Genomic DNA, 15,170 nt, shown 5'->3' on the forward strand with positions numbered 1-15,170 from the left:
AATGTATGGGCTCCTGGTAGGTGGTAGATGCTAGAATATATGGGCTCCTGGTAGGTGAGAGATGCTAGAATGCATGGGCTCCTGGTAGGTGGTAGATGCTAGAATGTATGGGCTCCTGGTAGGTGGTATAACCTAGAATGTATGGGCTCCTGGTAGGGAATAGATGCTAGAATGTATGGGCTCCTGGTAGGTGGTAGATGCTAGAATGTATGAGCTACTGGTAGGTGGTAGATGCTAGAATGTATGGGCTCCTGGTAGGGAATAGATGCTAGAATGTATGGGCTCCTGGTAGGGAATATATGCTAGAATGTATGGGCTCCTGGTAGGTGGTAGATGCTAGAATATATGGGCTCCTGGTAGGTGAGAGATGCTAGAATGCATGGGCTCCTGGTAGGTGGTAGATGCTAGAATGTATGGGCACCTGGTAGGTGGTAGATGCTAGAATGTATGGGCTCCTGGTAGGTGGTAGATGCTAGAATGTATGGGCTCCTGGTAGGGAATAGATGCTAGAATGTATGGGCTCCTGGTAGGTGGTAGATGCTAGAATATATGGGCTCCTGGTAGGTGAGAGATGCTAGAATGCATGGGCTCCTGGTAGGTGGTAGATGCTAGAATGTATGGGCTCCTGGTAGGTGGTAGATGCTAGAATGTATGGGCTCCTGGAGGGGAATAGATGCTAGAATGTATAGGCTCCTGGTAGGTGGTAGATGCTAGAATGTATGGGCTCCTGGTAGGTGGTAGATGCTAGAATGTATGGGCTCCTGGTAGGTGGTAGATGCTAGAATGTATGGGCTCCTGGTAGGTGGTAGATGCTAGAATGTATGGGTTCCTGGTAGGGAATAGATGCTAGAATGTATGGGCGTCTGGTAGGGAATAGATGCTAGAATGTATGGGCTCCTGGTAGGTAATATATGCTAGATTGTATGGGCTCCTGGTAGGTGGTAGATTCTAGAATGTATGGGCTCCTGGTGGGGAATAGATGCTAGAATGTATTGACTCCTGGTAGGTGGTAGATGCTAGAATGTATGGGCTCCTGGTATGTGGTAGACCCTAGAATGTATGGGCTCCTGGTAGGGATTAGATGCTAGAATGCATGGGCTCCTGGTAGGTGTTAGATGCTAGAATGTATGATCTACTGGTAGGTGGTAGATGCTAGAATGTATGGGCTCCTGGTAGGGAATAGATGCTAGAATGTATGGGCTCCTGGTAGGGAATATATGCTAGAATGTATGGGCTCCTGGTAGGTGGTAGATGCTAGAATGTATGGGCTCCTGGTGGGGAACAGATGCTAGAATGTATGGGCTCCTGGTAGGTGGTAGATGCTAGAATGTATGTGCTCCTGGTAGGTGGTTGATGCTAGAATGTATGGGCTCCTGGTGTGTGGTAGATGCTAGAATGTATGGGCTCCTGGTAGGGAATAGATGCTAGAATGTATGGGAGCCTGGTAGGGAATAGATGCTAGAATGTATGGGCTCCTGGTAGGGAATATATGCTAGAATGTATCGGCTCCTGGTAGGTGGTAGATGCTAGAATGTATGGGCTCCTGGTGGGGAATAGATGGTAGAATGTATTGGCTCCTGGTAGGTGGTAGATGCTAGAATGTATGGCTCCTGGTAGGTGTTAGATGCTAGAATGTATGGGCTCCTGGTAGATGGTAGATGCTAGAATGTATGGGTTCCTGGTAGGTGTTAGATGCTAGAATGTATGGGCTCCTGGTAGGTGGTAGATGCTAGAATGTATGAGCACCTGGTAGGTGGTAGATGCTAGAATTTATGTGCTTCTCGTAGGGGATAGATGCTAGAATGTATGGGCTCCTTGTAGGTGGTAGATTCTAGAATGTATGGACCCCTGATAGGGGGTAGATGCTACAATGTATGGGCTCCTGGTATGGGGTAGATCCTAGAAAGTGTGGGCTCCTGTTTGGGGTAGATGCTAGAATGTATGGGCTCCTGGTATGGGGTAGATGCTAGAATGTATGGGCTCCTGGTAGGGGGTAGATGCTAGAATGTATGGGCTCCTGGTAGGGGGTAGATGCTAGAATGTATTGGCTCCTGGTAGGGGGAAGATGCTAGAATGTATGAGCTCCTTTTAGGGGGGTAGATGCTAGAATGTATGGGTTCCTGGTAGGTGTTAGATGCTAGAATGTATGGGCTCCTGGTAGGTGGTAGATGCTAGAATGTATGAGCAACTGGTAGGTGGTAGATGCTAGAATTTATGTGCTTCTCGTAGGGGATAGATGCTAGAATGTATGGGCTCCTTGTAGGTGGTAGATTCTAGAATGTATGGACCCCTGATAGGGGGTAGATGCTACAATGTATGGGCTCCTGGTATGGGGTAGATCCTAGAAAGTATGGGCTCCTGTTTGGGGTAGATGCTAGAATGTATGGGCTCCTGGTATGGGGTAGATGCAAGAATGTATGGGCCCCTGGTAGTTGGTAGATGCTAGAATGTATGGGCTCCTGGTAGGGAATAGATGCTAGAATATGTGGGCTCCTGGTAGGTGGTAGATGCTAGAATGTATGGGCTCCTGGAAGGGAATAGATGCTAGAATGTATGGGCTACTGGTAGGTGTTAGATACTAGAGTGTATGGGCTCCTGGTGGGAAATAGATGCTTGAATGTATGTGCTCCTGGTAGGTGGTAGATACTAGAATGTATGGGCTCCTGGTAGGGTATAGATGCTAGAATGTATGGGCTTCAGGTCGGTGATAGATGCTAGAATGTACAGGCTCCTGGTAGGGGGTAGATGCTAGAATGTATGGGCTTCTGGTAGGGGATAGATGCTAGAATGTATGGGCTTCTGGTAGGGGGGTAGATGCTAGAATGTATGGGCTCCAGGCAGGGGGTAGATGCTAGAATGTATGGGCTCCTGGTAGGGGGTAGATGCTAGAATGTATGGGCTCCTGGTAGGGGGTAGATGCTAGAATGTATGGGCTCCTGGTAAGGGATAGTTGCTAGAATGTATGGGCTCCTGGTAGGGGGTAGATGCTAGAATGTATGAGCTCCTGGTAGGGGGGTAGATGCTAGAATGTATCGGCACCTGGTAGGGGATAGTTGCTAGAATGAATGGGCTCCAGGTATGGGGTAGATACTAGAAAGTATGGGCTCCTGGTATGGGGTAGATGCTAGAATTTATGGGCTCCTGGTAGGGGGTAGATGCTAGAATGTATGGGCTCCTGGTAGGGGGTACATGCTACAATGCATGTGCTCCTGGTAGGGGGGTAGATGCTTGATTGTTTGGGCTCCTGTTAGGTGGTAGATGCTAGAATGTATGGGCTACTGGTAGGAAATAGATGCTAGAATGTATGGGCTCCTGGTAGGTGGTAGATGCTAGAATGTATGGGCTCCTAGTAGGTGGTAGATGCTAGAATGTATGGGCTCCTGGTAGGTGGTAGATACTAGAATGTATGAGCTCCTGGTGGGGAATAGATTCTAGAATGTATGAGCTCCTCGTAGGGAATAGATGCTGGAATGTATGGGCTCCTGGTAAGGGATAGATGCTACAATGTATGGACTCCTGGTAGGTGGTAGATGCTATAATGCATGGTCTCTTGGCAGGTGGTAGATGCTAGAATGTATCGGCTCCTGGAAGGTGGTAGATGCTAGAATGTAAGGGCTACTGGTCGGCAATAGATGCTAGAATGTGTGGGATCCTGGTAGGTGGTAGATGCTACAATGTTTGGGCTCCTGGTAGGGAATAGATGATAGAATGTATGGGCTCCTGGTAGGTGGTAGATGCTTGAATGTATGGGCTCCTAGTAGGTGGTAGATGCTAGAATGTATGGGCTCCTGGTAGGTGGTAGATGCTAGAATGTATGGGCTCCTGGAAGGGTATAGATGCTAGAATGTATGGGCTCCTGGTAGGTGGTAGATGCTAGAATGTATGGGCTCCTGGTAGGTGGTAGATGCTAGAATGTATGGGCTCCTGGTTGGTGGTAGATGCTAGAATGTATGGGCTCCTGGTAGATGGTAGATGCTAGAATGTATGGGCTCCTGGTAGGTGGTAGATGCTAGAATGTATGGGCTCCTGGTAGGGAATAGATGCTAGAATGTATGGGCTCCTGGTAGGTGGTAGATGCTAGAATGTATGGGCTCCTGGAAGGGAATAGATGCTAGAATGTATGGGCTCCTGGTAGTGTGGCAGATGCTAGAATGTATGCGCTCCTGGTAGGTGGTAGATGCTAGAATGTATGGGCCCCTGGTAGGTGGTAGATGCAATAAAGTATGGGCTACGGGTCGGTGGTAGATGCTAGAATGTATGGGCTCCTGGTAAAGGATTGATGCTAGAATGTATGGGCTACTGGTAGGTTGTAGATGCTAGAATTTACAGGCTCCTGGTAGGGAATAGATGCTAGAATGTATGGGCTCCTGGTAGGTGGTAGATCCTAGAATGTATGGGCTCCTGTTAGGTGGTATATGCTAGAATGTCTGGGCTCCTGGTAGGGGATAGATGCTAGAATGTCTGTGCTCCTGGTAGGAGGTAAATGCTAGAATGTATGGGCTCCTGGTAGGTGGTAGATGGTAGAATGTATGGGCTCCTGGTAGGTGGTAGATGGTAGAATGTATGGGCTCCTGGTAGGTGGTAGATGCTAGAATGTATGGGCTCCTGGTGGGGAATAGATGCTAGAATGTATGGGCTTCTGGTAGGTGGTAGATACTAGAGTGTATTGGCTCCTGGTGGGGAATAGATGCTAGAATGTATGGGCTTCTGGTAGGTGGTAGATGATAGAATATATGGGCTCCTGGTAGGTGATAGATGCTAGAATGTGTGGGCTCCTGGTAGGGAATACATGCTAGAATGTATGGGCTCCTGGTAGGTTGTAGATGCTAGAAAGTATGGGCTCCTGGTAGGTCGTAGATGCTAGATTGTATGGGCTCCTGGTAGGTGGTAGACGCTAGAATGTATGAGATCTTGGTAGGGAATAGATGCTAGAATGTATGGGATCCTGGTAGGTGGTAGATGCTAGAATGTATGGGCTCCTGGTAGGAAATAGATGCTGGAATGTATGGTCTCCTTGTAGGTGTTAGATGGTAGAATGTATGGGCTCCTGGTAGGTGGTAGAAGCTTGATTGTTTGGGCTCTTGGTAGGGGGTAGTTGCTAGAATGTATGGGCTCCTGGTAGGGAATAGATGCTAGAATGTATGGGCTCCTGGTAGGTGGTAGATGCTAGAATGTATGGGCTCCTGGTAGGGGGTAGATGCTAGAATGTATGGGCTCCTGGTAGGGGGTAGATGCTAGAATGTATTGGCTCCTGGTAGTGTGACAGATGCTAGAATGTATGGGCTCCTGGTAGTTTGGCAGATGCTAGAATGTATGGGCTCCTGGTAGGTGGTAGATGCTAGAATGTATGGGCTCCTGGTAGGTGGTAGATGCTAGAATGCATGAGCTCCTGGTAGGTGGTAGAAGCTAGAATGTATGGGCTCCTGGTAGGTGTAGATGCTAGAATGTAAGGGCTCCTGGTAGGTGGTAGATGATAGAATGTATGGGCTTCTGGTAGGGAATAGATGCTAGAATGTATGGGCTCCTGCTAGGTGGTAGATGCTAGAATGTAAGGGCTACTGGTCGGGAATAGATGCTAGAATGTATGGGCTCCTGGTAGGGAATATATGCTAGAATGTGTGGGCTCCTGGTAGGTGGTAGATTCTAGAATATATGGGCTCCTGGTGGGGAATAGATGCTAGAATGTATGGGCTCCTGGAAGGTGGTAGTTGCTAGAATGTATGGGCTCCTGGTAGGTGGTAGATGCTAGAATGTATGGGCTCCTGGTAGGGGATAGATGCTAGAATGTATGGGCTCCTGGTAGGGGATAGATGGTAGAATGTATGGTCTCCTTGTAGGTGTTAGATGGTAGAATGTATGGGCTCCTGGTAGGTGGTAGAAGCTTGATTGTTTGGGCTCTTGGTAGGGGGTAGTTGCTAGAATGTATGGGCTCCTGGTAGGGAATAGATGCTAGAATGTATGGGCTTCAGGTCGGTGATAGATGCTAGAATGTACAGGCTCCTGGTAGGGGGTAGATGCTAGAATGTATGGGCTTCTGGTAGGGGATAGATGCTAGAATGTATGGGCTTCTGGTAGGGGGGTAGATGCTAGAATGTATGGGCTCCAGGCAGGGGGTAGATGCTAGAATGTATGGGCTCCTGGTAGGGGGTAGATGCTAGAATGTATGGGCTCCTGGTAGGGGGTAGATGCTAGAATGTATGGGCTCCTGGTAAGGGATAGTTGCTAGAATGTATGGGCTCCTGGTAGGGGGTAGATGCTAGAATGTATGAGCTCCTGGTAGGGGGGTAGATGCTAGAATGTATCGGCACCTGGTAGGGGATAGTTGCTAGAATGAATGGGCTCCAGGTATGGGGTAGATACTAGAAAGTATGGGCTCCTGGTATGGGGTAGATGCTAGAATTTATGGGCTCCTGGTAGGGGGTAGATGCTAGAATGTATGGGCTCCTGGTAGGGGGTACATGCTACAATGCATGTGCTCCTGGTAGGGGGGTAGATGCTTGATTGTTTGGGCTCCTGTTAGGTGGTAGATGCTAGAATGTATGGGCTACTGGTAGGAAATAGATGCTAGAATGTATGGGCTCCTGGTAGGTGGTAGATGCTAGAATGTATGGGCTCCTAGTAGGTGGTAGATGCTAGAATGTATGGGCTCCTGGTAGGTGGTAGATACTAGAATGTATGAGCTCCTGGTGGGGAATAGATTCTAGAATGTATGAGCTCCTCGTAGGGAATAGATGCTGGAATGTATGGGCTCCTGGTAAGGGATAGATGCTACAATGTATGGACTCCTGGTAGGTGGTAGATGCTATAATGCATGGTCTCTTGGCAGGTGGTAGATGCTAGAATGTATCGGCTCCTGGAAGGTGGTAGATGCTAGAATGTAAGGGCTACTGGTCGGCAATAGATGCTAGAATGTGTGGGATCCTGGTAGGTGGTAGATGCTACAATGTTTGGGCTCCTGGTAGGGAATAGATGATAGAATGTATGGGCTCCTGGTAGGTGGTAGATGCTTGAATGTATGGGCTCCTAGTAGGTGGTAGATGCTAGAATGTATGGGCTCCTGGTAGGTGGTAGATGCTAGAATGTATGGGCTCCTGGAAGGGTATAGATGCTAGAATGTATGGGCTCCTGGTAGGTGGTAGATGCTAGAATGTATGGGCTCCTGGTAGGTGGTAGATGCTAGAATGTATGGGCTCCTGGTTGGTGGTAGATGCTAGAATGTATGGGCTCCTGGTAGATGGTAGATGCTAGAATGTATGGGCTCCTGGTAGGTGGTAGATGCTAGAATGTATGGGCTCCTGGTAGGGAATAGATGCTAGAATGTATGGGCTCCTGGTAGGTGGTAGATGCTAGAATGTATGGGCTCCTGGAAGGGAATAGATGCTAGAATGTATGGGCTCCTGGTAGTGTGGCAGATGCTAGAATGTATGCGCTCCTGGTAGGTGGTAGATGCTAGAATGTATGGGCCCCTGGTAGGTGGTAGATGCAATAAAGTATGGGCTACGGGTCGGTGGTAGATGCTAGAATGTATGGGCTCCTGGTAAAGGATTGATGCTAGAATGTATGGGCTACTGGTAGGTTGTAGATGCTAGAATTTACAGGCTCCTGGTAGGGAATAGATGCTAGAATGTATGGGCTCCTGGTAGGTGGTAGATCCTAGAATGTATGGGCTCCTGTTAGGTGGTATATGCTAGAATGTCTGGGCTCCTGGTAGGGGATAGATGCTAGAATGTCTGTGCTCCTGGTAGGAGGTAAATGCTAGAATGTATGGGCTCCTGGTAGGTGGTAGATGGTAGAATGTATGGGCTCCTGGTAGGTGGTAGATGGTAGAATGTATGGGCTCCTGGTAGGTGGTAGATGCTAGAATGTATGGGCTCCTGGTGGGGAATAGATGCTAGAATGTATGGGCTTCTGGTAGGTGGTAGATACTAGAGTGTATTGGCTCCTGGTGGGGAATAGATGCTAGAATGTATGGGCTTCTGGTAGGTGGTAGATGATAGAATATATGGGCTCCTGGTAGGTGATAGATGCTAGAATGTGTGGGCTCCTGGTAGGGAATACATGCTAGAATGTATGGGCTCCTGGTAGGTTGTAGATGCTAGAAAGTATGGGCTCCTGGTAGGTCGTAGATGCTAGATTGTATGGGCTCCTGGTAGGTGGTAGACGCTAGAATGTATGAGATCTTGGTAGGGAATAGATGCTAGAATGTATGGGATCCTGGTAGGTGGTAGATGCTAGAATGTATGGGCTCCTGGTAGGAAATAGATGCTGGAATGTATGGTCTCCTTGTAGGTGTTAGATGGTAGAATGTATGGGCTCCTGGTAGGTGGTAGAAGCTTGATTGTTTGGGCTCTTGGTAGGGGGTAGTTGCTAGAATGTATGGGCTCCTGGTAGGGAATAGATGCTAGAATGTATGGGCTCCTGGTAGGTGGTAGATGCTAGAATGTATGGGCTCCTGGTAGGGGGTAGATGCCAGAATGTATGGGCTCCTGGTAGGGGGTAGATGCTAGAATGTATTGGCTCCTGGTAGTGTGACAGATGCTAGAATGTATGGGCTCCTGGTAGTTTGGCAGATGCTAGAATGTATGGGCTCCTGGTAGGTGGTAGATGCTAGAATGTATGGGCTCCTGGTAGGTGGTAGATGCTAGAATGCATGAGCTCCTGGTAGGTGGTAGAAGCTAGAATGTATGGGCTCCTGGTAGGTGTAGATGCTAGAATGTAAGGGCTCCTGGTAGGTGGTAGATGATAGAATGTATGGGCTTCTGGTAGGGAATAGATGCTAGAATGTATGGGCTCCTGCTAGGTGGTAGATGCTAGAATGTAAGGGCTACTGGTCGGGAATAGATGCTAGAATGTATGGGCTCCTGGTAGGGAATATATGCTAGAATGTGTGGGCTCCTGGTAGGTGGTAGATTCTAGAATATATGGGCTCCTGGTGGGGAATAGATGCTAGAATGTATGGGCTCCTGGAAGGTGGTAGTTGCTAGAATGTATGGGCTCCTGGTAGGTGGTAGATGCTAGAATGTATGGGCTCCTGGTAGGGGATAGATGCTAGAATGTATGGGCTCCTGGTAGGGGATAGATGGTAGAATGTATGGTCTCCTTGTAGGTGTTAGATGGTAGAATGTATGGGCTCCTGGTAGGTGGTAGAAGCTTGATTGTTTGGGCTCTTGGTAGGGGGTAGTTGCTAGAATGTATGGGCTCCTGGTAGGGAATAGATGCTAGAATGTATGGGCTCCTGCTAGGTGGTAGATGCTAGAATGTATGGGCTCCTGGTAGGTGGTAGATATTAGAATGTAAGGGTTCCTGGTGGGGAAAAAATACTAGAATGTATGTGCTCCTGGTAGGTGGTAGATGCTAGAATGTATTGGCTCCTGGTTGGGAATAGATGCTGGAATGTATGGGCTCCTGGTAAGGGATAGATGGTAGAATGTATGGGCTCCTGGTAGGTGGTAGATGTTAGAATGCATGGAGTCTTGGTAGGTGGTAGATGCTAGAATGTATGTGCTCCTGGTAGGTGGTAGATGCTAGAATGTATGGGCTCCTGGTAGGTGGTAGATGCTAGAATGTATGGGCTCCTGGTAGGTGGTAGATGCTAGAATGTATGGGCTCCTGGTAGGTGGTAGATGCTAGAATGTATGGGCTCCCGGTAGGTGGTAGATACTAGATTGTATGGGCTCCTGGTAGGTGGTAGATGCTAGAATGTATGGGCTCCTGGTCGGTGGTAGATGCTAGAATGTATGGGCACCTGGTAAAGGATTGATGCCAGAATGTATGGGCTACTGGTAGGTTGTAGATGCTAGAATTTACGGGTTCCTGGTAGGGAATAGATGCCAGAATGTATGTGCTCCTGGTAGGTGGTAGATGCAAGAATGTATGGGCTCCTGGTAGGTGGTAGATGCTAGAATGTATGGGCTCCTGGTAGGGGATAGATGCTAGAATGTATGGGCTCCTGGTAGGTGGTAGATGCTTGAAAGTTTGGGCTCCTGGTAGGTGGTAGATGCTAGAATGTATGGGCTCCTGGTAGATTGTAGATGCTAGAATGTATGGGCTCCTGGTATTTGGTAGATGCTAGAATGTTTGGGCTCCTGTTAAGGAATAGATGCTAGAATATATGGGCTCCTGGTAGGGAAAAGATGTTAGAATGTATGCGATCCTGCTAGGTGGTAGATGCTAGAATGTATGGGCTCTTGGAAGGGAATAGATGCTAGAATGTATGGGCTCCTGGTAGTGTGGCAGATGCTAGAATGTATGGGCTCCTGGTAGGTGGTAGATGCTAGAATGTATGGGCTCCTGGTTGGTGGTAGATGCTATAAAGTATGGGCTCCTGGTCTGTGGTAGATGCTAGAATGTATGGGCACCTGGTAAAGGATTGATGCTAGTATGTATGGGCTCCTGGAAGTCTGGTAGATGCTAGAATGTATGGGCTCCTGGTAGGGGGTAGATGCTAGAATGAATGGGCTCCTGGTAGGTGGTAGATGCTAGAATGTATGGGATCCCGGTAGGTGGTAGATACTAGAATGTATGGGCTCCTGGTAGGTGGTAGATGCTAGAATGTATGGGCTCCTGCTCGGTGGTAGATGCTAGAATGTATGGGCACCTGGTAAAGGATTGATGCCAGAATGTATGGGCTACTGGTAGGTTGTAGATGCTAGAATTTACGGGCTCCTGGTAGGGAATAGATGCTAGAATGTATGGGCTACTGGTAGGTGGTAGATGGTAGAATGTATGGGCTCCTGGTAGGTGGTAGATGCTAGAATGTATGGGCTCCTGGTAGGCGATAGATGCTAGAATGTGTGGGCTCCTGGTAGGTGGTAGATGCTTGAAAGTTTGGGCTCCTGGTAGGTGGTAGATGCTAGAATGTATGGGCTCCTGGTAGGGAATAGATTCTAGAATGTATGGGCACCTGGTAGGTGGTAGATGCTAGAATGTATGGGCTCCTGGTAGGTGGTAGATGCTAGAATGTATGGGCTCCTGGTAGGGAATAGATGCTAGAATGTATGGGCTCCTGGTAGGTGGTAGATGCTAGAATATATGGGCTCCTGGTAGGTGAGAGATGCTAGAATGCATGGGCTCCTGGTAGGTGGTAGATGCTAGAATGTATGGGCTCCTGGTAGGTGGTATACCCTAGAATGTATGGGCTCCTGGTAGGGAATAGATGCTAGAATGTATGGGCTCCTGGTAGGTGGTAGATGCTAGAATGTATGAGCTACTGGTAGGTGGTAGATGCTAGAATGTATGGGCTCCTGGTAGGGAATAGATGCTAGAATGTATGGGCTCCTGGTAGGGAATATATGCTAGAATGTATGGGCTCCTGGTAGGTGGTAGATGCTAGAATATATGGGCTCCTGGTAGGTGAGAGATGCTAGAATGCATGGGCTCCTGGTAGGTGGTAGATGCTAGAATGTATGGGCACCTGGTAGGTGGTAGATGCTAGAATGTATGGGCTCCTGGTAGGTGGTAGATGCTAGAATGTATGGGCTCCTGGTAGGGAATAGATGCTAGAATGTATGGGCTCCTGGTAGGTGGTAGATGCTAGAATATATGGGCTCCTGGTAGGTGAGAGATGCTAGAATGCATGGGCTCCTGGTAGGTGGTAGATGCTAGAATGTATGGGCTCCTGGTAGGTGGTAGATGCTAGAATGTATGGGCTACTGGAGGGGAATAGATGCTAGAATGTATAGGCTCCTGGTAGGTGGTAGATGCTAGAATGTATGGGCTCCTGGTAGGTGGTAGATGCTAGAATGTATGGGCTCCTGGTAGGTGGTAGATGCTAGAATGTATGGGCTCCTGGTAGGTGGTAGATGCTAGAATGTATGGGTTCCTGGTAGGGAATAGATGCTAGAATGTATGGGCGCCTGGTAGGGAATAGATGATAGAATGTATGGGCTCCTGGTAGGTAATATATGCTAGATTGTATGGGCTCCTGGTAGGTGGTAGATTCTAGAATGTATGGGCTCCTGGTGGGGAATAGATGCTAGAATGTATTGACTCCTGGTAGGTGGTAGATGCTAGAATGTATGGGCTCCTGGTATGTGGTAGACCCTAGAATGTATGGGCTCCTGGTAGGGATTAGATGCTAGAATGCATGGGCTCCTGGTAGGTGTTAGATGCTAGAATGTATGATCTACTGGTAGGTGGTAGATGCTAGAATGTATGGGCTCCTGGTAGGGAATAGATGCTAGAATGTATGGGCTCCTGGTAGGGAATATATGCTAGAATGTATGGGCTCCTGGTAGGTGGTAGATGCTAGAATGTATGGGCTCCTGGTGGGGAACAGATGCTAGAATGTATGGGCTCCTGGTAGGTGGTAGATGCTAGAATGTATGTGCTCCTGGTAGGTGGTTGATGCTAGAATGTATGGGCTCCTGGTGTGTGGTAGATGCTAGAATGTATGGGCTCCTGGTAGGGAATAGATGCTAGAATGTATGGGAGCCTGGTAGGGAATAGATGCTAGAATGTATGGGCTCCTGGTAGGGAATATATGCTAGAATGTATGGGCTCCTGGTAGGTGGTAGATGCTAGAATGTATGGGCTCCTGGTGGGGAATAGATGGTAGAATGTATTGGCTCCTGGTAGGTGGTAGATGCTAGAATGTATGGGCTCCTGGTAGGTGTTAGATGCTAGAATGTATGGGCTCCTGGTAGATGGTAGATGCTAGAATGTATGGGTTCCTGGTAGGTGTTAGATGCTAGAATGTATGGGCTCCTGGTAGGTGGTAGATGCTAGAATGTATGAGCACCTGGTAGGTGGTAGATGCTAGAATTTATGTGCTTCTCGTAGGGGATAGATGCTAGAATGTATGGGCTCCTTGTAGGTGGTAGATTCTAGAATGTATGGACCCCTGATAGGGGGTAGATGCTACAATGTATGGGCTCCTGGTATGGGGTAGATCCTAGAAAGTGTGGGCTCCTGTTTGGGGTAGATGCTAGAATGTATGGGCTCCTGGTATGGGGTAGATGCTAGAATGTATGGGCTCCTGGTAGGGGGTAGATGCTAGAATGTATGGGCTCCTGGTAGGGGGTAGATGCTAGAATGTATTGGCTCCTGGTAGGGGGAAGATGCTAGAATGTATGAGCTCCTTTTAGGGGGGTAGATGCTAGAATGTATGGGTTCCTGGTAGGTGTTAGATGCTAGAATGTATGGGCTCCTGGTAGGTGGTAGATGCTAGAATGTATGAGCAACTGGTAGGTGGTAGATGCTAGAATTTATGTGCTTCTCGTAGGGGATAGATGCTAGAATGTATGGGCTCCTTGTAGGTGGTAGATTCTAGAATGTATGGACCCCTGATAGGGGGTAGATGCTACAATGTATGGGCTCCTGGTATGGGGTAGATCCTAGAAAGTATGGGCTCCTGTTTGGGGTAGATGCTAGAATGTATGGGCTCCTGGTATGGGGTAGATGCAAGAATGTATGGGCCCCTGGTAGTTGGTAGATGCTAGAATGTATGGGCTCCTGGTAGGGAATAGATGCTAGAATATGTGGGCTCCTGGTAGGTGGTAGATGCTAGAATGTATGGGCTCCTGGAAGGGAATAGATGCTAGAATGTATGGGCTACTGGTAGGTGTTAGATACTAGAGTGTATGGGCTCCTGGTGGGAAATAGATGCTTGAATGTATGTGCTCCTGGTAGGTGGTAGATACTAGAATGTATGGGCTCCTGGTAGGGTATAGATGCTAGAATGTATGGGCTTCAGGTCGGTGATAGATGCTAGAATGTACAGGCTCCTGGTAGGGGGTAGATGCTAGAATGTATGGGCTTCTGGTAGGGGATAGATGCTAGAATGTATGGGCTTCTGGTAGGGGGGTAGATGCTAGAATGTATGGGCTCCAGGCAGGGGGTAGATGCTAGAATGTATGGGCTCCTGGTAGGGGGTAGATGCTAGAATGTATGGGCTCCTGTTAGGGGGTAGATGCTAGAATGTATGGGCTCCTGGTAAGGGATAGTTGCTAGAATGTATGGGCTCCTGGTAGGGGGTAGATGCTAGAATGTATGAGCTCCTGGTAGGGGGGTAGATGCTAGAATGTATCGGCACCTGGTAGGGGATAGTTGCTAGAATGAATGGGCTCCAGGTATGGGGTAGATACTAGAAAGTATGGGCTCCTGGTATGGGGTAGATGCTAGAATTTATGGGCTCCTGGTAGGGGGTAGATGCTAGAATGTATGGGCTCCTGGTAGGGGGTACATGCTACAATGCATGTGCTCCTGGTAGGGGGGTAGATGCTTGATTGTTTGGGCTCCTGTTAGGTGGTAGATGCTAGAATGTATGGGCTACTGGTAGGAAATAGATGCTAGAATGTATGGGCTCCTGGTAGGTGGTAGATGCTAGAATGTATGGGCTCCTAGTAGGTGGTAGATGCTAGAATGTATGGGCTCCTGGTAGGTGGTAGATACTAGAATGTATGAGCTCCTGGTGGGGAATAGATTCTAGAATGTATGAGCTCCTCGTAGGGAATAGATGCTGGAATGTATGGGCTCCTGGTAAGGGATAGATGCTACAATGTATGGACTCCTGGTAGGTGGTAGATGCTATAATGCATGGTCTCTTGGCAGGTGGTAGATGCTAGAATGTATCGGCTCCTGGAAGGTGGTAGATGCTAGAATGTAAGGGCTACTGGTCGGCAATAGATGCTAGAATGTGTGGGATCCTGGTAGGTGGTAGATGCTACAATGTTTGGGCTCCTGGTAGGGAATAGATGATAGAATGTATGGGCTCCTGGTAGGTGGTAGATGCTTGAATGTATGGGCTCCTAGTAGGTGGTAGATGCTAGAATGTATGGGCTCCTGGTAGGTGGTAGATGCTAGAATGTATGGGCTCCTGGAAGGGTATAGATGCTAGAATGTATGGGCTCCTGGTAGGTGGTAGATGCTAGAATGTATGGGCTCCTGGTAGGTGGTAGATGCTAGAATGTATGGGCTCCTGGTTGGTGGTAGATGCTAGAATGTATGGGCTCCTGGTAGATGGTAGATGCTAGAATGTATGGGCTCCTGGTAGGTGGTAGATGCTAGAATGTATGGGCTCCTGGTAGGGAATAGATGCTAGAATGTATGGGCTCCTGGTAGGTGGTAGATGCTAGAATGTATGGGCTCCTGGAAGGGAATAGATGCTAGAATGTATGGGCTCCTGGTAGTGTGGCAGATGCTAGAATGTATGCGCTCCTGGTAGGTGGTAG

This window comes from Phyllobates terribilis, unplaced genomic scaffold, assembly GCF_046119375.1.
Source record: "Phyllobates terribilis strain yellow unplaced genomic scaffold, ASM4611937v1 Scaffold_26__1_contigs__length_17865784, whole genome shotgun sequence".
NCBI lineage: Eukaryota > Metazoa > Chordata > Amphibia > Anura > Dendrobatidae > Phyllobates > Phyllobates terribilis.